Genomic DNA, 27,816 nt, shown 5'->3' with positions numbered 1-27,816 from the left:
ATAATAGCTCTTAATGCTAATTTTCCGATTTTGGCACTTATACAAGAAAATGTCCTTTTTAAAAGGAAATATACACTTGAGTATTTAGGAGGACAAAGGCGTACCATGTCTACAACTTACTCTAAAATGGTTCAGGGAAAATGACAACATATGTATGTGTGTGTGTGTGTGTATACATATGTGTGTGCATAAACACATAGACACACAGACACAGAGACAGAGAATGAGAGAATATGACAGAGTGAGAAAGGTAAAGCAAGCGTGTTAAAAATTAATATTTAGAGAATTTGGTTGAAAGGTATGTTGGGAATTATTTTAATTATTACGACTTTTCTTTCTTTCTTTTTTTTAGAGACGGAGTCTTGCTCTGTCGCCCAGGCTGGAGTGCAGTGGCACGATCTCAGCTCACTGCAACCTCCACCTCCTGGGTTCAAGCAATTCTCCTGCCTCAGCCTCCTGAATAGCTGGGATTACAGGCACTCGCTACCATGCCCAACTAATTTTTGTATTTTTTCAGTAGAGACGGGGTTTCACTATATGTTAGCCAGGCTGGTCTGGAACTCCTGACCTCAGGTGATCCACCCACCTTGACCTCCCAAAGTGCTGGGATTACAGGCGTGAGCCACTGTACCTGGCCAATGATTGTAACTTTTCTATAAATTTGAATTATTCAAAGTAAAAGGTTTAAAAAGGGAAAAAATTATTACAGAAGCCAGGATGACAAGGTAGAGACAAAGCAGCCAGGCTTCTGAGTATTACATTCTGAGTGAAATGTGGGAGACAGCTCAGGGCCCAAAATATAGATTTGAAGGTACCTGGGGGCCCTGAGTGAACAGGATTAAAAGTGCGGCTCTAAGGTCAGACTGGTGGAGTCTCTTTCCCAGATCTGCTCCTTGAAAGCAGTGTTTTCTTTAAGTTATTCAAATCTCCCTCGACTTCAATTTCTGCACCTACATAACGGGAGTAATCAGAGTCTCTCCCTCACAGAGTTGGAGTAAGGATTAGAGGAAGTAGTACAAGTGGGCGAGGGCGCCCAGTGAGGCGCGGGGAAAGCGCCCAGTGCTCTTTAAATACTACTGCGGGCTCAGAGGGGAGGCTGGGGCAGGGAGAAGGGAAGAGGAAAAGGAAAAGAAAGACCAAGGACAGGATCTCACAGCATCCCTGTGTCTACAGGCCAGGAAGAAAAAGGAAACAAATGAGGTTCGAGTCCAGTGTCATGGAGACAGGGAGAGAGAGAGGCACAAAGGGCTGACCGCTGCCAGGAGACGCAGGGCAGGGACCAAGGAGAAGAAGGACAGGGCAAAGGCCTCAGATCTGCAGCCAGGACACCTATGCCAGAGCCCTCCAAGGAAGCAGTTTCAACAGAAAGATGAGGGTGAAACCAGAATAGGTTAGTGGACAAAGAAGACAATCTGAGGACAGTTCAACAGAGTAGCAGGGTCAAGAAGAGTGCTGCCCCATACGAGAGCCATTGGCCCTATCTGACTACCTCAATTGGATTTAAATTAGTTTAGAATTTACTAAAGTGGAAAACTTGGTTCTCAGTCACACTAGCCACATTTCGTGTGCTGAAGAGTCACATGTGGATAGTGACCACCCTATGAGACAGTGCAGATATAAAATATTTTTCTCACCACAGAAAATTCTACTGGACAGAGCGAGGACCCTACCATAGTTTCTTATGGGGAGGATGACCCGTATAGTGGAGTAAGGGCTGGGGCGGAGTAGGGAAGGACCAAAGACACTGGAGAAGAGGAACAACAAATGCAGCCAGTTCCCAAAAGAGGTGAGAAGGAAGGAGTCAAGACCAGAGAATGAGGAGTGTGGAGTGCATGTGGATTAACCTTGGGGAAGGGACTTGTAGACATTTTCTTCCTTTGATAAAGAGGAAATAAAGAAGGACAAAGAGAGGAAGAGAAAGACACTTGGGGGTCTTGAGGAAGGTAAAGTGGGAATTTATCTGGTGAAATTAGAGCCAGCGTAAATTTTCAATGGAACCTGTCCAAAAGTCTTTGTGACTTCCTCCTGGATAATGTGGCAGGCTGGGAGAAGAATAAGCAAGTAAGGGGGGTGATTTTGGATTGAGGACTGGAATATGAGAAGCCCAACACATTGAAACAAAGGATTCTGGGATCCCAGACAGAACAGAAATGGCTAGCAACCTACATGCCCCAAGTGGAGAAACAGAGTCACAGATGGGCTGAAGGATTGGAACAGCAAGTGCTTAAGGGATCAGGGTCCTCGGCGATGGTTAAAATCCAGAGCAGTATGTGGGTAGTATCAGCTAAATAGGCTGAAGTCCAAGTTCAAGATCTCGAAGGTTCCGTCTTGCTCAAGACTGAACAAGTCCAAGATGTTGGCTGAAGCAAAGTGGACACTGAGGCTCTAGGAATAGATGTTGAGGAACTTCAAGGTCAAAGAATTAAGAGAGCTTCAACACAAACCCCAAAGTCCCTGGCAAAAGACAAAGCAGAGAAGAGAATGAAGCTGGCTGGTCATGTTTTTTGTTTGTTTATCACTTTTTTGTAGCATTAAGTGAAGAGATCCCCACTGTACCTGGGTGTACATCAGAACTGCCCAGAGAGTTCTGCCTTCTCTTCATCGTCTCCTGCTGTTCCTCCTTTTGGGGTTTGTTTTTAAAATAGGGGTTTTTAGGTCTTACTCCCCCACCCTACCCCAGCCCCCAATGATTCTAATTTGGTATATCTGAGGGAGTCCAATGACCAAGTTTTTCAAAATGTCCCAGGTGATTCTGAGGAACCCTGAGGTCGGGACTAGAAGATAAGAAGGAGGGTAGGGGCATAAGCAGACAGCACTACCTTCCGAGAGACTTGGTTGGTGATGGTGCATTGGTTTGCAGGCAGCACTAAGGAGCAAGTGGAAGAGCCTCCCTACTCTGGTGAGAGGCAGAGGACACTAGAGAAGGCTCTTCTGCGGGAAGTTGTTCACTCAGGCTCTGGCGCTCAGGAGAGAAGGTGGGCTCAGCTACAGAAAAAATGAAAATGCAAAAGTGTGGCTGCAGGATACAAGAAACCAGACATTGAAAGCCAGGTCGGAGCGACACAGCCCAGTGGCCTGCAGAGAGAGGAGGCTGAATAATGCACTAAGGAGGGTTCCAAGCACCATGGGGTGTGGTTCATTAAAGCGTTGGTAGGGCTCCGTGGCTGAATCCCTGGGCACTCAGGATTGTTGCGTCCATACGCTATCAGATTTCTAACATGTAACACATTAAAGGTTATTAAGCCCTCAGGTAAACAAGCTTGCAGAAGCTTATTCATTAACATTGGAAACTGTGTCTTCCCAACCCACATTCTTATACAAATGAAATCAGATTCGAATGAAAATCAAGGGCAGCCTTTAAGTAGAAAGTCAGAAGGGGCAACCAGGGATACGTGTGAGAGGGTACTTCCTCCCTTCCCCTCCGTGGAAGAGGGAACTTTATAGACAGTGGATATGGAAGTGTCTTTTTTAGTACCAGTCAATGCTAAAAATAGGATAAGTGCCACGGAATCCCCCCCGCCCCCCAACACACACACACACACACACACACGTCAGTGACAGGGCACACAAGACAGATACAGTGTGCAAACCTGGGGATGGTTCTCAATATTTATTCTCTACAAACCTAACTCTTATTTTAAAAGCAAGTTGCAAACGTTTGCCCCTGCTTCTGAGAGAGCTGCACTTTTGTGGATTCGAATCATTCTAGCGTTATTTCTGGTTACTCCTATGAAATAATTTCTAACACTGCCGTACACAGACTTCAAGCTGAGGACGAGAGCGCACGCGCACACACGCACACACACACGCGCGCACACACACACATAAACCTCGTGCACATTGAAGAAATGACTCACTTAATTTGCTGCTGCCTGCCACGATTGGGTTTTGATTTTACCTGTTCAAATACAAAGTTTCCTATTAGATTAACTACAGGAAAGAAGAACTTAGGAGCATTAATCCTGATTTTGTTCATGTCTTTAGGGCACCTAAGAGGTTTTAACCTGTGCATCTTAAGAAGCCGTTCTCCGGACCACCGACTGCTTGCTCCATAATCTTTCAGACAACGATAACATTTCTTGCCACTTTAGGAGCCAATTAATGGAAACCCCTCCTAGAATAAACATGGTCAAGCTTTGCATCTCCGGTACCTGCAGAACCGTACTTTAGGGCTCTTTCTCAGCTCGCAGTAGGATGGCACAACAGCATTCTGGAACTGCAAAGACCCCCTAGCCCCTCCTTTGAAAGATGAGAAAAAGCGAAGAGGCGGAAGAACAGATGGTTAACCTGCCCAAGGTCACTCACTCTGAGTCGTGGCTCGGCTGACTCGCCTTTACCACTGGTAATCCGTGCACCACCCCAGCTCCCCCAAACAGTCCCTCGGGCGTCGGTTGGTTCGCTAGCATGCAGCCCCCGCGAAAATGCAACGCCAGTTGCGCTCTGTGCCCAACTTCAGCCCTTCGCGTCACATGCAGTTAACCCTCTCGCCCGCGGCATGTCACATGGGCCACGCGCAGCTCTCTCTCCCCTACGCCTATCTCCTGAGCGGCTGCCCCAAGGTCACCGGCCGTCCCAGGGAGCTCCCGCCGCCCAGCCCCGGAGGCCGCCCGGTCGGGGTTCCCGGGGCGCGGCACTCACCGGCGCGCGGGGCGGGCGCGCCACGGCTGCCCATATCCTCACCGGCGCGGTTGGGTGCGGCGGCCGCTGGCGCTGGCTGAGCAGGGCGCCCGGCTGCGGGCCCGCGCCGCGGGGAGCGCCGTCCAATCAGCGCGCGCCTGCCGCCTGGCCCGGCGCGCGGCCCGGCAGGGTTCGCGGCTCCCGGGGGGCGCGAGCCGCCGCGCGCCGCCCGAGCCGCTTCCGGGCGCGTTGCCTGGACGCGGTTGCCGTGGCAGCCCGAGCTGGAGGCTTTCCCCGCGCACCCGCGCCCAGCCTGGCGGCGCCGCCCCTCCTCCCTCCTCGTTCCCACACCCAAAATAGCCTCTGCTCGTCGCTGCTGTTTCCCACAGAGCTCGCATCCAAGAGCCTTGGAGTTGGCGGGCGGGGATTTCGCTCATTGGAAAATAAATCCTGTTGTAGGGATGGTTGATTCGGAGACGTGTTGAAATGGTGCCTGATGGAGATCATAGCCACGGTGGTGGCATTGCAATTCTCTCCAGAGCCCCAATATACCTTATTTACTAAACCGCTTTCCCACAAAAATAGTTATCTCCCCCGCCTCACCTCAAATTGGGGAGAAGTTATTTGATTAGGCCACGGTGACGCCCCACCTGTGCAGGTGAACGAACCCTCCGGGGCTGCCAAGTGTCATTTACTGAATCTCCTTGACACCTGCAGTTAGGACCCAGGATCGTGTCTCATCGCAGCAGACACGACGCAAGAAAGAACCGCGAACACCCCTCCTCTTCCCAGTCCTTTCTTCTATCATCAGCTTCATCCCCTCCCAGCGCGTCCTGGCTCTTTCCACCTTCCTCTCGATTTTGGATTCTCATCAGGACGCGCAAACCCATTCACTCATAATTATTCTTCCTCTCGGTGGGCGGGATTTCAGCGGAGTTGAGGGGTACACGACCTTTGCCCGCCTGGCCTCATCTGGTTCGTGCCTCCTCCGCAGACACTGGTGCTTACCCAGCACAGGGGCTCCTGTCTGTCTCCCCCGAGCCTGAGCCCTTCCAACCCAGGGGAAGGAGCCCGACATGGTAGAAGAGCCCGAACTGTGGATTCAACTGAGCGTTTTTGGAATCCTCGCTCCCGCAGGATTATTATTTAGGGGCTGTTAGTATTAAAGACTGTTATTTGTGTGTGATCTTGGGTATTCTGCGACTGTTTCCTCACCAGTAAAACGGGCTAATACCCTTCACAAAGCGCTAATGCATCTGTAACATTCATTCAGACAACAGTATCTATTGGATGCCTGCCAAGTGCTAGAAACTATGCTTAGCCCTGAGACACAATGGTGAAGATGAAAAAAAGAGACATCACTTTCTGCTCGAACAGAGCTTACAGCCTGACAAGCATTCACCAAATAATCACAGACACATGTAACACTGCCGTTGTGACCAGGAGAGTAATGGCCTTGAGTCGTGTGATGTGTAGATCTGATCTAACAGCATCTCTTTAGTGCTGCAAAAGCTCAATGATTATTCTTTCCTCTCTGGGTTAGATTCTCACTGTCTGGTGCATGGTGCGTACTAGGTAAATACATATTGAATTGGATCCTATGTCGTGGTGATGACACTGTCATTCAGTGTCCCAGTGACTTTCTGGCTGTAACTTGCCACAACATCTGGAAAGGTGTGCATGTGTTAGCAGAAAGTACCCATTCAAACCTAGAGTCCATCACCAAGAGTCTAGAAAAAGGTTCAAAATGTTTCTTGCCTGTCTCCATGGGGGTGCCTGTCAGTGCATATGGAGAGCATCTCAGATGGACACATGACGTCCCCTCTGTCTTGTTTCCTCCTCTTCTTATTATTGTCCCCTTTCCCCGCCCACCCCAATACCGACCCTACCCCCTCTACTACTTGAGGTGCCAGAGCCTCAAGGCACCCATTCCTGGCTTCCTAGGAGAGTGGTAGTAGATCCTAATATTCCTCAGAATGGATTACCTACAAAACAGAGGAAGTGCCTTCTTACTTCTGGCCATCAAAACCGAACTTTGATTTTTCATTTGCTGTAAGACTCCCTCACTCTCAAAGGTAGGGAAGGAGAGGACCTGGAAGGTGAGGGGCTCTTGCCATATGTCGGTACCTTCTATTTAGGCTGACTTTCATTTCCTTTATAAAAATCATACCAATTAGCAAATAAGACAAATAATTGTATTAATAATTATTTCAAAACATGAATTTCTCCTAAGAACACGGCTTTCAATGTGGTCTTGAATCAGGCCCACGACTTCCCACTTCTTATCTATCTTTTTTCTTTCCAAGTGATTTGTTTTGAATCCCAAGGGGACAAACTTTAATGTACAATGATTAAGCCTACACTAGTTTCTTTCTAACTCTTTCCCTATTTCTGTAGGCTAAATTGCAATGAAATATCCATTTCCAGAATCACTTTGATTGTAACTCATTACAGGAGATGGAGTTTTTCTTGCATTACTTCATTTAAAAAGCCATGATTTATCACAAATTATTTTATGCTGCAAAGGTTACCAAAAAAATTACCAAAGAGAACAACTCTATAAACTCGATGGTTGTAATACTATTTAGAAAGCAGTCATTTAAATACAAATAATTTGTGCAGTATATTATGCTAGACACAATGGAAATTTTTTTTTTTCTTTCTTTTGAGACAGAGTCTCACTGTCTCACTCTGTCACCCAGGCTGGAGTGCAATGGCTCGATCTCGGCTCACTGCAACCTCTGCCTCCCAGGTTCAGGTGATTCTCCTGTGTCAGCCTCCCGAGTAGCTGGGACAACAGACGTGTACCACCATGCCCGACTAACTTTTTTTATTTTTAGCAGAGAGGGGGTTTGCCATGTTGGCCAGGTTGGTCTTGACCTCCTGGCCTCAGGTGATCCGCCCACCTCGTCATCCCCAGGTGCTGGGATTACAGGAGTGAGCCACCACACTCAGCCCAACTGGGTGGGAATTTATTTATTTATTTTTTGTTGTTGTTGTTTGTTTGTTTGTTTGTTTGAGACAGAGTCTTGCTCTGTAGCCAGGCTGGAGTGTAGTGGCGTGATCTCGGCTCACTGCAACCTCCACCTCCCGGGTTCAAGCGATTCTCCCGCCTCAGCCTCCAGAGCAGCTGGGACTATAGGCACGGGCGCCACCACGCCCAGCTAATTTTTGTATTTTTAGTAGAGATGAGGTCTTGTCATGTTGGCCACGATGGTCTCCATCTCTTAACCTCGTGATCCACCCGCCTCAGACGCCCAAAGTGCTGGGATTACAGGCATGAGCCACCGTGCCCGGCTGGAATTGTTTTTAAGTGATTTATTCCACGGCGGGGCTCTGGTTCTACTTGTGTCTCTGCACTGCCATTAGTCATGAAGATGAGATACACACGACATCTGTAAGGCTAGTAAGCAGGCTCCTCTAGGTAGGTAGAGGTCAAGGGCTTGTGTAGGTCAACGTGGTGTTTGTAAGAAGGCTAGAAAGCAGTTAGGCCAACGCCGTGCTGAGTTTGGGATAGACAAAGAGTTAACACTTTATTTAGTCCTCAGCAATTCTCAACCATGGTTTGTTGAGATCCACTGGGAGGTGTGTTACACATTGTTCATTCTCAATACTAGAATGCTGAAGAATTGGACCACGAGGAATAGTCATATGTAGGGACCAGGAGGAGGAAGAAGGTTCCCACCGGGAGCAATGAGGAAGACCCAGACATGTAAGGGTGAGGACAATGTCAGAGAAGACACAGGTGAGAAGGCTCAAGGGCAGAAAGTTTCCAGGGGACAAGCCCTGCAGAAAGCCAAGAAAATTTAGTGAATAGAAAGTCATTGGTGACCCTCAGGAGTGTGTTTTAGCTATCAGATTGCTGTGGGTTAAGAAAGGACTGGATGCTCATGAGGTCAGGAGATCGAGACCATCCTGGCTAACACGGTGAAACCACATCTCTACTAAAAATACAAAAACTTAGGCGGGCGTGGTGGTGGGCGCCTGTAGTCCCAGCTGCTCTGGAGACTGAGGCAGGAGAATGGCCTGACCCCCGGGAGGTGGAGCTTGCAGCGAGCCAAGATCACGCCACTGCACTCCAGCCTGGGTGACAGTGAGACTCTGTCTCAAAAAAAAAAAAAAAAAAGAAAAAGAAAAGAAAAAAGAAAAGACTGGATGCTGTAGAAATGCAAGAAAGGTGTAGGTCACTCTTTAGAGAAGTTCGGCAATGTAAAGAAGGTGGGAAGAGATCTGTAGTGCCTAGTGGACGTTTTTAAGATAAGGGAAAATAGTGTCTGCATATTTATATACAGTTGTAGGTCTGCAGACAAGGAGAGCACAAGGGATTGTTTTGCAATGAGTAACTCAATCTAAATTTTACCATTCCTTTCATTATCACCATATCCATTTTCCTTTTTAAAAATGTTTCATCCGGCCGGTTACGGTGCCTCACACCTGTAATCCCAGCACTTCCGGAGGCCTAGATGGGTGGATAGCTTGAGGATAGGAATTCGAGACCAGCCTGGCCAACACGGCGAAACCTGTCTCTACTAAAAATGCAAAAGCTAGCCGGCCGTGGTGACAGGTACCTGTAATCTCAGCTACTCAGGAGACTGAGACGCGAACATTGCTCAAACCTGGGAGGCAGAGGTTGCAGTGAGCCGAGATCGCGCCACTGCACTCCAGCCTGGGCAACAGAGCAAGACTCTGTCTCAAAAATAAAATAAAATGTTTCATCAAATAAGAGAAATCTTACATTGAACAAAGGTGGGGTGCAGACCTTGGGACACTATTCTGTGAATAACCAACGAAAAACTTGGGTTAATAGCCAATAAACACAATATGTTATTCTTTATGACTGTTTTTTGTTGCCAATAGTAATATAGAATTAAGAAAATTCCTTTTTTTCCACGAGGTCAGGAGATCGAGACCATCCTGGCTAACACGGTGAAACCCCATCTCTACTAAAAAAAAAAATACAAAAACTAGCCGGGCGAGGTGGCGGGCGCCTGTAGCCCCAGCTACTCGGGAGACTGAGGCCGGAGAATGGCATAAACCCGGGAGGCGGAGCTTGCAGTGAGCTGAGATCCGGCCACTGCACTCCAGCCTCGGCGACAGAGCGAGACTCCGTCTCAAAAAAAAAAAAAAAAAAAGAAGAAAATCCCTTTTTTCCTTTTTTATTTATAGAAATTATAGATTTTTCATATGTTTTGAATAAACTACAATTTGCTTTGTTGTTTTTGGTAATACTTTTTTTTCATGTATAGGCTCATTCTCTCAAATGTTATGTTTTGCTTATGAATTAATTGGTGGCTAATCCATTTCACAATAATTTTTTTTTTTTTTTTTTTTGAGACGGAGTCTAGCTCTGTTGCCCCGGCTGGAGTGCAATGGCCGGATCTCAGCTCACTGCAAGCCCCGCCTCCCGGGTTCACGCCATTCTCCTGCCTCAGCCTCCCGAGTAGCTGGGAGTACAGGCGCCCGCCACCTCGCCCGGCTAATTTTTTTTGTATTTTAGTAGAGACGGGGTTTCACCGTGTTAGCCAGGATGGTCTCGATCTCCTGACCTTGTGATCCGCCCGTCTCGTCCTCCCAAAGTGCTGGGATTACAGGCTTGAGCCACCGCGCCCGGCCCACAATAATTTTTTTAAAGTAGCTACAACTAAGGTACAAGAAGCAGAGAAAGCACAAAATATTGAGAAGATCCTTTGAATAATGTTTACGTCTTAACTTAGATAACTGCGGTTGTACATAACAGGGCAAGTTCAGCCTCAGTACATTTATATAGCATACAGCTGAGCCCTCAGCGTAACACTTTCAAGAGTGAAGTCTAAAAGAAGTCTCTCTACAAAGAGTTTGTGGCCAGAAATCCTAAAATAGCTTCATAATAAAACTGATTTATCCAAAACCCAATTCAGAGGCAAGAAACGCATTATAGAAAATTCTATTGCACATTGATTTTGAAACAATTTTTCTCTCTAACAATTCTCAGGAAATAGGCCAATATATATATACACATACATAGATAGTCTTTACCACTTTGGTTCAGTTCAATCTAGTTCAGCAAACATTCATGTGCTATCTTATATTAGCTAGTCATGACACCACAGTTTAGACAACGAAACTTCACATAAACCGACACTCTTGTTTTGGCTTCTTTGCCAAGTAGTATATTATTGGACAGTTATTCTCATAGGTAGAATTAAAAGACAACTTGGGCCGGGCATGGTGGCTCACGCCTGTAATCCCAGCACTTTGGGAGGCCGAGGTGGGCAGAGCACCTGAGGTCGGGAGTTCAAGACCAGCCTGACCAACGCGGAGAAACCCCATCTCTACCGGCCGGGCACGGTGGCTCAAGCCTGTAATCCCAGCACTTTGGGAGGACGAGACGGGTGGATCACGAGGTCAGGAGATCGAGACCATCCTGGCTAACACGGTGAAACCCCATCTCTACTAAAAAATACAAAAAACTAGCCGGGCGAGGTGGCGGGCGCCTGTAGTCCCAGCTACTCGGGAGGCTGACGCAGGAGAATGGCGTAAACCCGGGAGGTGGAGCTTGCAGTGAGCTGAGATCCGGCCACTGCACTCCAGCCTGGGTGACAGAGCAAGACTCCGTCTCAAAAAAAAAAAAAAAAAAAAAAAAAAAGAAACCCCATCTCTACCAAAACTGCAAAATTAGCCAGGTGTGGTGGGGGTAGCCTGTAATCCCAGCTATTCGGTAGGCTGAGGCAGGAGAATTGCTTGGGAGGCGGAGGTTGCGGTGAGCTGAGATCGTGCTATTGCACTCCCCCAGCCTAGGCAACAAAAGCAAGACTCCGTCTCAAAAAAAAAAAAAAAAAAAAAAAAAAAAAAAAAAAAAAAAAAAAACAACTTGAGCTTCTGTTCAGTAACAAAAAAGAAATGACAATACCCCTCACATAAGGTTGTGGTATACAGTACCATAGCAAGTCATATTGAAGCCAGGCAAAGAAAAATAGGAATATCGACCCTGTCCTTATTGAAATTTTTCATTTTTTATTAATCATGGATATTTTGCATCAATTTCGATTTTTTTTTTTTTTTTTTTTTTTTTTGAGATGGAGTTTTGCTCTTGTCGCCCAGGCTGGAGTGCAATGGTGCGATCTTGGCTCACTGCAACCACTGCCTCCCGGGTTCAAGAAATTCTCCTGCCTTAGCCTCCCGAGTAGCTGGGATTACAGGTGTGTGCCACCACGCCCGGCTAATTTTTGCATTTTTCAGTAGAGTCAGGGTTTCACCATGTTGATCAGGCTGGTTTTGAACGCCTGACCTCATGATCCACCCACCTTGGCCTCCAAAGTGCTGGGATTACAGGCGTAAGTCACTGCGCCTGGTCCAATTTTGATTTTTTAAATATTGCATTAAAATACTATTTATCTTGATAATTGAGTTTGCTTTAAATGTTGCACCTTAAATTTTGCCTCACTCACCTCCCCTTGGCCCTGGCCCTGGTGCAATCATATAGGCAATGTTTATGTCAGCCTTGTGCTAAATGCTTACTTATAGTATTTTATTTTTTCCTTGTAACAGCTTATGAATAAACTTAGGCTTAAAGGTATTATGTAACTTGTCAGAGGCCCCAAAGCTATTAAGTTCTAGAGCTAGAATTTGAACTTGGGCCCCTCTGATATCATAGCTGTGCTTTGTACCAGATGCAAAATTGCCACATAAAAACCAAATGAGACTGAAGAGGAAAAATGCCTTACAAACTTCAGTAGGTAAAGTGCATGGCACAGTGAAAACTAAATAAATGTTGTTTTCATTCCCCTGTCTTCCCCAAGGCCAGCACATGTCAAAGAATGTGAATAGTAACTTATAAAAATTATTTTGAGGAGCAAATTAATTTTAACATTATCTCTGATTTCTTACACCTTCATCTCAGGTCTGCACTAGCAAAGGAAGTGAAGGTTCGTGTACTTACCCGGATAAATCCAATCAAACAATTGTTAGTTTAAAATATACAGAGCCAAACGTGTTTTGGGATTTGAGCATCTTCTTAATTAATGAAACTGAAGCAAGTGCTTTATGAGTACATGCCTGCTAGGAAAAGGCATACAGAGTGATGCAGTGTTTAAAAATTGTAATTAATAGACAATACACATCTTGTACTTAAAGTAAAATAAAATTAAAGAAAAAAGAAAAATAACAAAGTAAAGCAAACTAATATTATGCCGTTGCTTTTATTTTTATTTTTTTATTTTTATTTTTTTTTTTTGAGACGGAGTCTCGCTCTGTCGCCCAGGCTGGAGAGCTGTGGCCCGATCTCAGCTCACTGCAAGCTCCGCCTCCTGGGTTCACGCCATTCTCCTGCCTCAGCCTCCCGAGTAGCTGGGACTACAGGCGCCCGCCACCTCGCCCGGCTAGTTTTTTGTATTTTTTAGTAGAGACGGGGTTTCACCTGGTTAGCCAGGATGGTCTCGATCTCCTGACCTCGTGATCCGCCCGTCTCGGCCTCCCAAAGTGCTGGGATTACAGGCTTGAGCCACCGCGCCCGGCCTATGCCGTTGCTTTTAAAGAGATAAGTAGATATAATTGTCTTTGTTTTCCCTCCCATATTTGAATACACCTAAATCATTTTCACGCACATAAACAGGTTTCCCAAGGCAATGTGAATGGGTTGCAGGATTCTCTACCAGACACTGGAAACTCACATAGTCATGTAGTAGGTTTTCATCACTGTAGACTCAGGAAATAGCATTTTCTTCCCCTGAAAACACAAATAATAAAATTGACATTTTCTTTCTTCCCTTAAGGGGAATTCATGCTTTAAAGGTGCTGGAAACTATCTGTACGTGCTTGGGCAAGTAATTTAAGCTCTCTTTGAGTTTCCTTGGGGAAGATGCACCCCAAAGTAATATCAAAGGAACCATGGCAGGTGCCTATAATTCCAGCTACTGGGGAGGTTGAAGCCAGAGGATCACTTAAGCCCAGGAATTCGAGACCAGCCTGGGCAACATAGTAAGACTCTGTCTCAAAAAAAAAAAAAAAAAAAAAAAAAAAAAAAAAATACGCCGGTTGCGGTGGCTCAAGCCTGTAATCCCAGCACTTTGGGAGGCTGAGACGGGCGGATCACGAGGTCAGGAGATCGAGACCATCCTGGCAACACGGTGAAACCCCATCTCTACTAAAAAATACAAAAAACTAGCCGGGCAAGGTGGTGGACACCTGTAGTCCCAGCTACTCAGAAGGCTGAGGCAAGAGAATGTCGTAAACCCGGGAGGTGGAGCTTGCAGTGAGCTGAGATCCAGCCACTGCACTCCAGCCTGAGTGAGAGAACATGACTCCATCTCAAAAAAAAAAAAAAAAAAAAAAAAAAAAAAAAGGCTGGGTGCAGTGGCTCATGCCTATAATCCCAGTACTTTGGGAGGACAAGGTGGGCGGATCATGAGGTCAGGAGTTCGAGACCAGCTTGACCAATACAGTGAAACCCCAACTCTACTAAAAATACAAAAATTAGCCAGGTGTGGTGACACGTGCCTATAATCCCAGCTACTCAGGACCCCAAGGCAGGAAAATTGCTTGAACCCAGGAGGCAGAGGTTGCAGTGAGCTGAGATTATGCCACTGCACTCCAGCCTGGGTGACAGAGCAAGACTCCGTCTCAACAAAAAAAAAAGGAAATAAGTCTATGTATTTGGTGCCACAGGAAGGGTGGAAGTGACATCACTGTCCCATCCTCCCCATCCCCCTGCTGATTGAAATCATTCTTTCTCCCAGTGAAAATCTCTGAGGATAAATGTGGCTGGCAACGGCTGAGGAGTCCATGATCACCACCACCAGACGATTATTTGGCCCTTTCTTTCAGCTGTTGGGTTTATTTTTATTTTTTATTGTTTTGGTTTATTCTCAGTGATAAAGTAAAATTACAAAGCATCCCCAGAACAAAGAAGACTGGTACCTCCCTAATCCTACTACCTGGCCTGGACTCAACCCTCTAAGACTCTTTTCCACCTGCCTGCCCTGTTCTCAGCATCAGGAGAGCACCTATTCCTAACTAGGACTTCTGCCTACATCTCTTACATCAGAAATTAGGGCTTAAATTTCCCTGGCTTATTTTATCCCAAATCCAATGAGAAAAGTGAAAGTCTAATTAATCCTGATTCAACTATTTTATTTTACACATGGAGACAAACATTTTCTAATTACAGTACTTAGAAGTCAAAACTTTTTAAAATACAATCAGTGATATATGCAAAGTTATTGCTAATTCATTGTAAGTTTAAAGCCCAAATATGCCTAATACCAACTTTAACATAATCAGTTTAACTCTTGTTTTTCCAAGCAAGAGTCAACCCTTTTTCTAAGGGGAGATAATAATGGTATATGTAGGAACATTTCCACAGGAGATATCAGCTTTCCTTTTATTAAGTTTAGAGAAGAACAATTCTAAGTAAAGCTTTAAAAAATTATTTAACACAGGTATTTTTTATAGGCAATACTGAAGGACAGGATGACCAGTAAGGGTGCTCAGAGTAAAACCCCTAAAGTTGCACAAGTTGTAGAAGAAATTTTCTTATAATGGAAGGACATGACTTTCTAGATTGAACAGAACTACCAGAAACCTGGCAAAGTAAATGAAAAAAAGATTCATACAAAGAAAACTGACTTTGAAATTTCAGAACACAAAGATAAAAACAAAATCCAAAAATTTCCAGACAGTAAACATTACATATAAAGAATTAGGAATCCAAATAGCATCAGTCTTCCCAATATTAGCAGTTGAAGAAAGAAGAGTACGTTTAAAATCCTGAGAGAAACTTATTTCCATTCCAGAATTCTACACCCAGTTAAACCATCCATCAAGACTGAGAGCAGAATAAAATATTTTCATGTACTTCAATTCACAACAATGTACCTCATATGCACTGTTTTCTCAGGAATCCACTGAGAAATATTTTCTAGGTATGAGAAAGTAGATAAAAAAGGAGTAGATGGGAGGGGTGTGGTAGCTCATACCTATAATCCCAGCACTTTGAGAGGCGGAGGCAGGCAGATCACTTAAGGTCAGGAGTTCGAGATCAGCCTGGCTAACATGGCGAAATCCCATCTCTACTAAAAATACAAAATGTAGCTGGGCATGGTGGCCTGCACCTCTAATTCCAGCTACTTGGGAGGTTGAGGCATGAGAATAGCTTGGACTTGGGAGACAGAAGTTGCAGTGAGCCGAGATTGTACCACTGCACTCCACCCTGGGTGACAGAGTGAGACTATGTCAAAAAAAAAAAAAAAAAAAAAAGGAGTAGACATGGCTCTAGGTAGTAGAAGATGCACCCCAAGGTAATATCAAAGGAACCATGGCAGGTGCCTATAATCCCAGCTACTGGGGAGGCTGAGGCCAGAGGATCACTTGAGCCCAGGAATTCGAGACCAGCCTGGGCAACATAGTAAGACTCTGTCTCAATAATAATAATAATAATAATAATAGCAAAGAGAATTCTCAGGACTATGACAAAAGAAAGCCCCAAGAGTGATGTCCAGCAGGTCTGATGGAGAGCAATCACTGCAGACTGGATGAAGCAGAACATTCATCTGACAAGGAATTAATAATCACAATATATAAGGAATGCAACCAACTCTACAGGAAAAGTATCTAATAATCCAATTTAAAATGGGCAAAAGATCTCAATAGACATTTCTCAAAAGAAGACACGCAAATGGCAAACAGGTGTATGAAAAGGTATTCAACATCATTGATCATCAGAGAAATGCAAATCAAAACTACAGTGAGACATCATCTCACCCCAGTTAAAATGGCTTTTATCCAAAAGATAGGCAATAACAAACGCTAGCAAAGATGTAGAGAAGAGGGAATCCTTGTACACTGTTGGTGGAAATGTAAATTAGCACAGCCACTATGGAAAACAGTTTGGAAGTTCTTCAAAAAACTAAAAATAGAGCTATTATATGACCCAGCAATTTCACTGCCAGATAGATACCCAAAAGAAAGGAAATGAGTGTATCGAAGAAATATCTGCACTCCTATGTTTATTACAGCACTATCCACAATAACAAAAATTTGGAAGCAACCTAAGTGTATGTCAACAGATGAATGGATAAAGAAAATATGGTATCTATACACAACGGAATACTATTTAGCCATAAAAAAGAATGAGATCCTGTCATTTACAACAACGTGGATGGAACTGCAGGTCATTATGTTAAGTAAAATAAACCAGGCACAGATAGATAAACTTTGCATGTTCTCACTCATGTGTGGGAGCTAAAAATTAAAAAAAAAAAAAGGACTCATGGAGATAGAGGGTAGAATGGCAGTTACCAGATGCTGGGAAGGAGACCGGGGGCTGTGGGGGCACAGTGGATGGTTAATGAGTATAAAAAAACAGAAAGAATAAATAAGACCTAGTATTTGATAGCACAACAGGGTAACTTTTGCTATCAACAAGTCAATAATAATTTAATTGCACATTTAAAAATAGCTAAAAGAGGCCAGGCATGATGGCTCACGCCTATAATCCCAGCACTTTGGGAGGCTGAGACAAGCAAATCACTTGAGGTCAGGAGTTTAAGGTCAGCATAGCCAATGTGGAGAAACCCTGTCTCTACTAAAAATACAAAACTTAGCTGGGCTTGATGGCATGCACCTATAATCCCAGCTGCTCAGGAGGCTGAAGTAGGAGAATCGCTTGAACCCAGGAGGCGGAGGCTGCAGTGAGCCGAGATCACACCACTGCACTCCAGCCTGGGCGACAGGGTGAGACTCGGTCCCCCAAAAAATAAAAAATAAAATAAAATAAAACCAAGAAGTAGAGCACTATAGGGAGGTCACTCCCAGGCAAATGGGAGAAAGAAACAGCAACAGATTGTCTGATATGTTTGATGTTAGCGAAAGGAATTATAGTTCTGTCAGAAAGTTTATAGATGAACTAGTGGTATGTGCATAAAAAACTAATAGCCCAAAAAAGGCAATGCTTAATGCTAAGAGTTAAAAGAAATGTGTTCAATCATACTTGACTCAGCTGTGAACAACAGTCATAATGTAAATGTATTACTGAGTGTTGGTTTAATCAAAGATCGCTAAGTCACTCTATTGAGAAGCTAAGGGGGGAAGTGTATGTGGCAGAGGTATGTTGAGGCGTGTTGGAGAACTAAATCCTCACCTTCCTTAGTAGCAAGTGACTAGATAATGTCTAACAGTGAAAGATGAAGAAACATCAGTATAAGCATGTTTGGTTTTATAAACTAAGTATACGTATTTCTTTGTTTTTTTTTTTTTTTTTTTTTTTTTTTTGAGACAGAGTTTTGCTCTTGTTGCCCAGGCTGGAGTGCAGTGGCGTGATCTCGGTTCACCACAACCTCTGCCTCCCGGGTTCAAGTGATTCTCCTGCCTCAGCCTCCCAGTAGCTGGGATTACAGGCATGCGCCACCACGCCTGGCTAATTTTGTATTTTTAGTAGAGAAGTAGAGACAGGGTTTCTTCATGTTGGTCAGGCTGGTCTCGAACTCCTAACCTCAAGTGATCTGCCCGCCTCGGTCTCCCAAAGTGCTGGGATTAAGGTGTGAGCCACTACACCCGGCCAGTACGTGTATTTCTTAGAGGCAAAAAAAAAAAAAAAAAAAAAAAAAAAAAAAAAAAGTTTTTTCATCCAGAGTTAAGAGAAATAAATTATAGAATATTTTTAAAGTATGCATACCTATTGTTTTGAAATTCCTCTGGTTATTTATTTAAGAGTCTTACTGCCTTTCTTCCCAGGACATAATTTCTGTATTTCTGTTTTGGAGACATTCAAAAAGTGTGGTTAGCAAACCACAATTCTTCCATTTAGAACGGCATTATGAAGCCTTTTTTAGAGGACTTAAGACATTAATTTAAAAACTAATTTTGTTCACAAGAACATAAACTCATTGACTGCATGGCAAATTGTTCCAAATATATTTTAATAACTTTCTGACCAAACAAAATCAGAAGACGGTTTTTAAGTTCAGTTTGAGTCCATTAAAAATAGAATAGTCACCTGGGTGCAGTGGCTCATGCCTGTAAACCCAAGAGGAGGCCAAGACAGGAGGATCGCCTGAAGCCAGGAGTTCAAGACCAGCCTGGGCAGCATAGCAAAACCCCATCTCTACAAAATAAAATAATTATCCAGTCATGGTGATGCAGGCCTGTAGTCCCAGCTACTCGGGAGGCTGAGGCAGGAGGCTCACTTAAGCCTGGGAGGTTGAAGCTGCAGTGAGCTATGATCATGCCACTGTACTCCAGTATGAGCAACACAGTGAGATCCTCTCTCAAAAAACAAACAAACAAAAGAATAGCCAAGGCAAAGCCTATTTTACTAATACAAAAATATTTTCCAGATACAGTATTCATTTAAAGTATGATTTTTCCATGTAACAGTAAGAATACTTCATAAAGCAACAAAAAAGAAAAAAAAACTTAGCAATTTTTAAATGAGGCTTATGAATAACAAAAGTCAGGGGCCTTTTTCCATAACTCAGATAATTAAAGTAATTATCTGCTGAACACATATTACATGAATTGTAATGAAAAAGAAGGACTCCAAAACTAGAGTCAAAGACTTGCGTTCAAATTCTGGCTTCATCGCTCACCAACTGGATGAGTTGGGGTAAGTCATTTTATTTGTTTCAGCCTCAATTTATTCATCCCTCAAGCACCTAGATGGTATCAGGCACTATTTCAGGCACAGGGACACAGTAGTCATTGTGTGGTCCATGCCCTCATGGAGCTTACATTCTAAGGGGAAAAAATATCCCAACACTTTGGGAGGTCGAAGCAGGAGGATCTCTTGAGACCAGGAGTTTGAGACCAGCCTGGTCAACATAGCAAGACTCCATTTCTACACAATAAAATTACTGGATCATATCTGGCCTTTCTTTCTGTAACATAAGCAAATAGGTAAATGATGATGCCATTTATGAAATGGAGAACTCTGTGGGAACAGCAGGTTTCAGTGGTGGATATCGAGAGCTTAGTTTTGGACTTGTCAAGTATGTAATGCCTACCAACCTCTAAGAAAAAACATCGAGATGGCAGCTGGAGCTATGAGTCTGAGGTTTTGGGGAGTATTTGAGCAGAAGCTATCCTTTGATTAGCATTAGTATACAGGAGATACATAAAGCCCTGTGACTGGATGGGATTATCTAGGGAAGATGTGCACATGGGGAAATGTATGGGGTTCAGAACGAAGCCCTGGGCCAGAGAAGGAAGAACCAGATGCTAGAAATGAAGAATCAGCCGAGCGCGGTGGCTCACGCCTGTAATTCCAGCACTTTGGGAGGCCAAGGCGGGCAGATCATGAGGTCAGGAGATCGAGACCATCCTGGCTGACACAGTGAAACCCTGTCTCTACTAAAAATACAAAAAATTAGCCCAGCGTGGTGGTGGGCACCTGTAGTCCCAGCTACTCGGGAGGCTGAGGCAGGAGAATGGCGTGAACCTGGGAGGCGGAGCTTGCAGTGAGCCGAGATCACACCACTGCACTCCAGCCTGGGTGACAGAGCAAGACTCTGCCTCAAAAATAAAAAATAAAAAATAAAAAAAAATTTAAAAATTAAAAAAAAAGAAATCAAGAACCAAGAACCAAGGAAGGTCAGTGAGAAGAAAGAGCCTTCATAGTTGAAAGAAAACCAGGAGAGTGTGGTAGCACAGAAGCCAAAAGAAGAGTTTCAAGGAGGGTATGAACCCATTGATCAGCTGGGTCAAAGGCTGCTGAGAAGTTCCAGAAGGTGTGGCCCAAAAAGTGAGTGACGAATGTGGCAACAAGGAGGTCACTGGTGACCTTAATGAGGGCAGTTTGGGTGCAATGGTGGGGACAGAATCTCTGCTGGAGTGAGCTAAGGAAAAGATGGGAGGTGAGTGAGAATGTAGTGACCATAGGCAACGCTTTCAAGAAGTTCCCCAGTGAAAAGGAGCAGACAAATGGGAAGGTAGCCAGAAAGAAATGATGTGGGATCAAGAAAAGTTGTTTTGTTTTTTTGAAAAAGTGGAAAATGTTAGCGTAGGTTTCCTTTCAGATAGGAATGATCCAGTAAAGGAAGAGAAATCAGTGATGTAAGAGAGAGGCGGTAATAGTTTTAAATCATGTTTTAAAAATCCTGACAGGTGAGTAATTAAATATGAATCTCCTACATTAAATGACATTGGTTTTTTGTTTGTTTGTTTGTTTGTTTGTTTTTTCTTTTAATGGAAAACATTAGCGTAGGTTTCCTTTCAGATAGGACAAAATTCTTGATTTCTCTTTCCTCTTTTCCTGCATCACAAGTTCACTGAACTCTACCTCTGCATTCTAGCCAAAGTCAGTCCACTGGTGTCTATCTCTATTTCCTCTGCAATCATTGTAATCCAAGCCACCGTCATACCTCACTACTACAATAGCCTTAAAACTGGTTTCTCTACTTTCTCTTTCTTCTCTTATGCCCTCGTAATTCATTCTCAAGACAGCCACCAGAGTAAATCAGATCAGTTACTCCTCTGCTTAAACCATCCCACGGCTTATCTCAAATACAACCAAAACTCTTTACTGCAGCTTTCACACTTCAACACACATTGTCCTCTGGTACTCCTGTCTTTCACTCCTTTATTTTATTTTATTTTATTTTTATTTTATATGAAAAACTTTCAGCATGAAATCTCCTTGTGAATGGTTCTATGAAAATGTCTGGTATTTTGTTAGCTTCTCATTCCTTATTTCCAAATATTTAACATTGAGTTTATGTGTATCCATTTTATTGGTTCGTAAGAGTTTACATTTCTCCATAATTCCTTTTTGTCACATCTAATAAGTCTGTGTCCACAAGAAACATTATTCTGCTGTGATTTACAGGTCAAGTCTTGGAGTCAGATTGACTTGGATTAAATCTCAGCTCAGCCGAGTGATAACTCTGTGGCCTTGGGAAAAGTTAACTAAAATCTCTGAGCTGCAGTGTCCTTTTCCGCCAAAAGTTAATAATAATACCTATTTCAGGGGAGGCGTGGTGGCTCATGCCTGTAATCCCAGCACTTTGGGAGGCCAAGGTGGGCAGATCACGAGGTTAGGAGGTGGAGACCATCCTGGCTAACACGGTGAAACCCTGTCTCTACTAAAAATACAAAAAATTCACCGGGCATGGTGGTGAGCGCCTGTAGTCCCAGCTACTCAGGAGGCTGAGGCAGGAGAATGGCCTGAATTCAAGAGGCGGAGCTTGCAGTGAGCCGAGATCACGCCACTGCACTCCAGCCTGGGCAACAGGGCGAGACTCTGTCTTAAAAAATAATAATAAAAAGGCCGGGCGCGGTGGCTCAAGCCTGTAATCCCAGCACTTTGGGAGGCCGAGATGGGCGGATCACGAGGTCAGGAGATCGAGACCATCCTGGCTAACCCGGTGAAACCCCGTCTCTACTAAAAATACAAGAAAATTAGCCGGGTGAGGTGGCGGGCGCCTGTAGTCCCAGCTACTTGGGAGGCTGAGGCAGGAGAATGGCGTGAAACCGGCGGGGTGGAGCTTGCAGTGAGCCGAGATCGCGCCACTGCACTCCAGCCTGGGGCACAGCAAGACTCCGTCTCAAAAAAAAAAAAAAAAAAAATAATAATAATAATAATAATAATAAATAAAAAAGGATAATACCTATTTCATTAGGTTGTTATGAGGATTGGAAAACAAAATATATACAAAGTGTTTCACATGTAGTAAGCATCCCATAAATAACAGCTATTACTATCATTATCATTACTCCATAGGCAAATAAAAAAGCAAAGTGAAAAATATTCATATAGTTAAGAAATTTACCATTTAAGAGTTAAATCAACTTGTGAATTCAATAAATGCAGAAATTTCTTATGAACCAACCAAGTAATCTTCAACTTTACTTTCATGCAGATTTCATTTAACTATGCTTTAAATGCTTTGAAACTAGATCGAGGTGGCTGGGCATGGTGGCTCACGCCTGTAACCCCAGCACTTTGGGAGGCCAAGGTGGACAGATCACGAGGTCAGGAGATCGAGACCATCCTGGCTAACACGGTGAAACCCCGTCACTAGTAAAAATACAAAAAATTAGCTGGGAGTGGTGGCGAGCGCCTGTAGTCCCAGCTACTTGGGAGCCTGAGGCAGGAGAATGTTGTGAACCCGGGAGGCGGAGCTTGCAGTGCAGTGAGCCGAGATCGCACCACTGCACTCCAGCCTGGGCAACAGAGCAAGACTGCGTCTCAAAAAAAAAGAAAAGAAAAAATAAAAGAAAGAAACTAGATAGAGGTGTGAACATACAAAACACGATTGAATTGAACACTGTATTTTATCTTTAATTTGTTTTAGAGACAAGGTCTCCCTCTGTCACCCAGGCTGGGGTGCAGTTGTCTGATCATAGCTCACTGCAGCCTCGAACTCCTGGGCTCAAGTGATACCCCAATCTCAGGGGTACTACAAGCTGGTACTACAAGCATGTGTCACCATACTTGGCTAATTTTTTTTATTTTGTGTGGAGACAGGGTCTCACTATGTTGACCAGGCTACTCTTGAACTCCTGGACTCAAGCAATCCTCCTGCCTTGGCCTCCCAAAGTGCTGGGATTACAGAAATGACCCACTGTGCCTGGTCCACTTAAAAACACTTTAAAATGGTTAATTTTATGTTATGTGAAATTTCACCTCAATTAAAAAAACACAACGAACACCTGTTATGTGCCTTATTTTGTTTAAAAGATATGGCCTTATGAACTTTCTTTTCCTTTCCTGGTCAAAAATATCAAATTAAAGTGGATATAAATAGGTGAGAGATGATAGATAGATAGATAGATAGATAGATAGATAGATAGATAGATAGATAGAGGTTTGAGGGTTTAATCTGTCCCCAAGGATAAGAGCTTTAAAACCTCAATACTTTTTTGAGAGAGAGAGAGAGAGAGAGAGAGAGAGAGAGATAGACAGACAGACAGACAGACGGATAGGGCTGGGCGCGGTGGCTCAAGCCTGTAATCCCAGCACTTTGGGAGGCCGAGACAGGTGGATCACGAGGTCAGGAGATCGAGACCATCCTGGCTAACACGGTGAAACCCCATCTCTACTAAAAAGTACAAAAAAAACTAGCCGGGCGAGGTGGCGGGCGCCTGTAGTCCCAGCTACTTGGGAGGCTGAGGCAGGGAATGGTGTGAACCCGGGAGGCGGAGCTTGCAGTGAGCTGAGATCCGGCCACTGCACTCCAGCCTGGGCGACCGAGCGAGACTCCGTCTCAAAAAAAAAAAAAAAAAAAAAAAAAAAAAAAAAAAAAAAAGATAGACGGATAGATAAAGGTTTAAGGGTTTAATCTGTCCCCAAGGATAAGAGCTTTAAAACCTCAATACTTTTTCCGAAGAAGGACCAAGGACTCCAGGTATAGGCCAGCAATAAATACAAGGTATAGCCAGGCAGCAGTGGCAAAGTAGAGCACAGTTACAAGTAAGGATTTAGACTGACATTATAGACAAAATAACAGAAATTCGGAAGAGGCTCCTGTGAGGAAAGCAGACATGGGGGAAGTCTTAAGCAGCACCAGGGAGAGCTCCCAGCCCGTAGTATATATGCTCCTGCTATACGCTAAACTGCCCATTTTCCTCCAGAAACTAAGGTCTTCCCCAGATTGTCCTGCCTTTAAAGCAGGGCCATCATGGACTTAAGGACCTTTCTGACCTCCAGTGATGGGGTCCACATATACTCCCACACAAGAATTTTTGGTCAAGCTCTCAGGTCAAGCTCCACTGAGCTCCAATTCTACCTAGAACTTTGCCCCTCAAAGTGTGATCTGGGCACAAGAGCACAAGCCCCTCTACTGTGTTAGGAATGCAGAGTTCAAGGGCCCCAGTCCACGTCTACAGAATCAGAATCTGCATTTTAACAAGACCTCCTGCTGATTCGTATGCACATTTAAGTCTGAGAGGTACTGGCCTAGAGCATGTGGCCCCACCAGAACTCAGCAGAGCACCGTTTTCAAGAGCCTTCCTTGGCTTTGTTACTGGATGAGTGATCCTGGGGGTAGGAACCCCGTCATTAAAATCATTGGGATTATACAATAAGTCGTATAAAGCATTGGGAAGAAATGTGATAAAAATGAAGAAACAAAAGGAAAAATTATCTCTAGGCTGATATTTGGTATGCAACAACATGCAACTGGTATTTGGTTTAAAATGTGTTTGTTTTTCCATTAGATTCAGCTGTCCTAATTTGAAAGAGCCTCCAAAAATATCAGTTGCTATTTAGCTTCCCTTAGTTAAGACTTGTTTAATTTTGTTAGACAATGAAGTTAATTCTCATCACTGCAACAGGAAAAACAATGTCATGAACCCACAAAAGATGTCCCCACCTACCTATGGTCACAGTGGCATAAGCTGGGGACACTGACTAAAGGCATGTCCTAGTCACTTAAACTTACCAGGGTATAATGGGGACTGCCAGAATCAGCGCTAGAAGCTGCATGTAAGAGATGTGATTCCTGCTTGTGTTTGCTTCTTGAATTTCAATTTCCTAGCAGGAACATTTTTGCCCTGCTTCTTAGACGGCAGTCCCTAAAGAGTCATTCTCCATTTTTATCCTGCAATGGATTTTCTAAGCCATCATTTCAGGTAAATTCTCTATGAATCAATCCAGTATGCATGAGGAATTGGCTCTGAGTCCAGCTCTGGGCTAGGGGGTGTGAAGGGGAAAGGGGCTAGGTGGCAAGACCCAAAATACATTCCAGCTGCATGCTCCCTACCCTCCAGAGGGGCAGAGCTGTAGTTGTTTTTTGGTTTCTTTGTTTTTTGTTTTTTAGATGGAGTCTTGCTCTGTCACCCAGGCTTGAGTGCAGTGGCATGATCTCAGCTCACTGCAAGCTCCAGCTCCAGGAGCGATTCTCGAGCGATTCTCCTGCCTCAGTCTCCCAAGTAGCTGGGATTCCAGGCATCCGCCACCATGCTCGGATAATTTTTGTATTTTCAGTAGAGACAGGGTTTCACCATGTTGGCCAGGCTGGTCTCAAACTCTTGTCCTCAAGTGATCTGCCCGCCTCGACCTCCCAAAATGCTGGAATTACAAGTGTGAGCCACTGCGCCCAGCCTGTTGTTTTTTTAATAGACTTCAAAAACAGGAAACCATTGGGAAGAAATGAAAGAGAGGGTAATGAAGTACTAGAAAATGTAGTTCACACTTCAAGTACTATAGAAGGTCAGAAAAGAACGAGTTCTTTCCTATGAAAAGAGGAGAGGAAAATTTAAATGGTCCTTGATGAATGTGTTTCAATTTCATGCATAGAAGAGAGATTAAGGGAAGTTTCTAGGGAGGAAAGAGGGAGTGCAAAGGCACAAAGGTGAGAGTTATTTAATATCTCGTATTTTACCTTCCACTTCCCTAAATGAGAAGAAGAATAACAGGATTTGTTTTAGTTAAATCATAGGTTTTAATGATACGGTTAAATGAGATGGTTTTTGCAATTGCTTTATAGACTAAAGGGTTATTCGAATTATTCCTTACTACTGTTATTATTATCATTGTTATGGGCATGCCTGCTGTGTTTAGGACTTTACCCTAGGCCTATGGATAATCAAACTGATAAAATGATTTCAGTAACCAACTAGCAGTGATTTAAAACCAGAATACCAAGTTCTGATTTCTACAACTTATGATCAAACCAGCCAAGAGATTTGAATCAGTCTTCTACGTAAGACATTTTTTTTCTACAGTCAGTCTGTTCAGAAATCAAACTACAGATCAGAAGGATAATGATGACAATATTAACACTGGTCATCATTAATTGTATATCAGTGGACTGGGCTGTCTGCACACATGCCCTTGCTAATTCCTCACAGCAGAACTATGAGGAGGAGACATCACCCCCATTCTGAAGAAAAGGAAACTGGGGCTCAGAGAATTTTTTTTTTTTTTTTTTTTTTTTTTTTGAGACGGAGTCTCGCTCTGTCGCCCAGGCTGGAGTGCAGTGGCCGGATCTCCGCTCACTGCAAGCTCCGCCTCCCAGGTTTACGCCATTCTCCCGCCTCAGCCTCCCGAGTAGCTGGGACTACAGGCGCCCGCCACCTCGCCCGGCTAGTTTTTTGTACTTCTTTTTAGTAGAGATGGGGTTTCACCGTGTTAGCCAGGATGGTCTCGATCTCCTGACCTCGTGATCCGCCCGTCTCGGCCTCCCAAAGTGCTGGGATTACAGGCGTGAGCCACCGCGCCCGGCCGGCTCAGAGAATTTAAATAACCTATCCATCTTCAGAACTAATAAGTGATGAGCCTGGATTTAAACACATGCTTGTCTGGCTTCAAAGCCTAAGCTCTTCCCCCATGTTACCAGATATGAAAAGGAAATCACGCAAGAAAAGTCACCCTTTAGGGTTTTTCCTACCATGCCTGGGTAACATGAACAACAAATTGGGAGGAAAAAATAGCTGAATACATGAACTAAACTGAACATTGCACCAAGCTTGGAAACACCTTTGTACCCTGGACCAAGCTATTGATTAGACCAGATTCTAACACCCTTTCTAACTTTTCTTACTCTACTCTTGGGGAGAATGCATTCAAGGGAACCAACCAGCTTACCCTTGTAAATTACAGAATGTTGTTTTCTAAACAGGAAAAGGTGGGGTTACAGCTGATGAACTTGATTGGTTGTAAAACTCAGTTAGATAAATTACATCCAAAGCACCTCTTCGCCACATAAGGTAGCTTTTCTGTTGCCACTGTTTGTTGCCTCGGCCCCCATAGCTCATTTCTCATTACAGCCTCACAGCTACCTCACAGCTCACATCATGCCCTCAATGTGCTTGCACTGTGAAGCGAATGCTACTGTATTTGTTCTCGGGAAGAGAAAAAAGTATCAGATTTGTCTTCCTGATAAAGTCAGACAAAAAACCTTTTTTATTTTTATTTATTTATATATTTATTTTGGAGATGGAGTCTCACTCTGTTGCCCAGACTGGAGTGTAGTGGCACGATCTTGGCTCACTGAAACCTCTGCCTCCCGGGTTCATGTGATTTTCCTGCCTCAGCTTCCTGAGTAGCTGGGATTACAGGCGTGCACCATCAGGCCTGGCTAATTTTTTTTTGTATTTTTAGTAGAGATGGGGTTTTACCATGTTGGCCAGGCTGGTTTTGAACTCCTGGCCTCAAGTGACCTGTCCATTGTGGCCTCCCAGAGTGCTGGGATTACAGGTGTGAGCCACTGCACCCGGCCAGAAAACCTTTCTTTTCTTTTTTTTTTTTTTTTTAATAGCTACATTGATCACAAAGTAAGTTGAACA

At 44.1% G+C, this 27,816-nt stretch overlaps 1 protein-coding gene across 10 annotated transcripts in view; it reads right to left on the bottom strand.

Annotated features, from left to right (window-relative positions):
* Positions 1-27,816, bottom strand: part of FAM81A (family with sequence similarity 81 member A) — a 125,401-nt gene that overhangs the window by 85,327 nt on the left and 12,258 nt on the right. For 2 of the 10 annotated variants that reach the window (XM_050796845.1, XM_050796853.1), the window contains exon 2: positions 13,266-13,321. The exons of 1 other annotated variant lie outside the window; for it this stretch is intronic. The gene's annotated coding sequence lies outside the window, so the exon portion shown is untranslated. Of the gene's footprint in view, positions 1-2,819; positions 3,527-3,857; positions 3,899-4,305; positions 4,412-4,638; positions 4,815-5,220; positions 5,333-13,265; positions 13,322-27,816 lie in introns of those variants that run through there. 7 more of the 10 variants (XM_050796850.1, XM_050796843.1, XM_050796851.1 and 4 more) reach the window with 6 other exon arrangements.

This window comes from Macaca thibetana, chromosome 7 (assembly GCF_024542745.1).
Source record: "Macaca thibetana thibetana isolate TM-01 chromosome 7, ASM2454274v1, whole genome shotgun sequence".
Classification (NCBI taxonomy): Eukaryota; Metazoa; Chordata; class Mammalia; order Primates; family Cercopithecidae; genus Macaca; species Macaca thibetana.
Note: the sequence above shows the minus strand (reverse complement) of the source record. Positions and strands in the feature narration are given on the sequence as shown.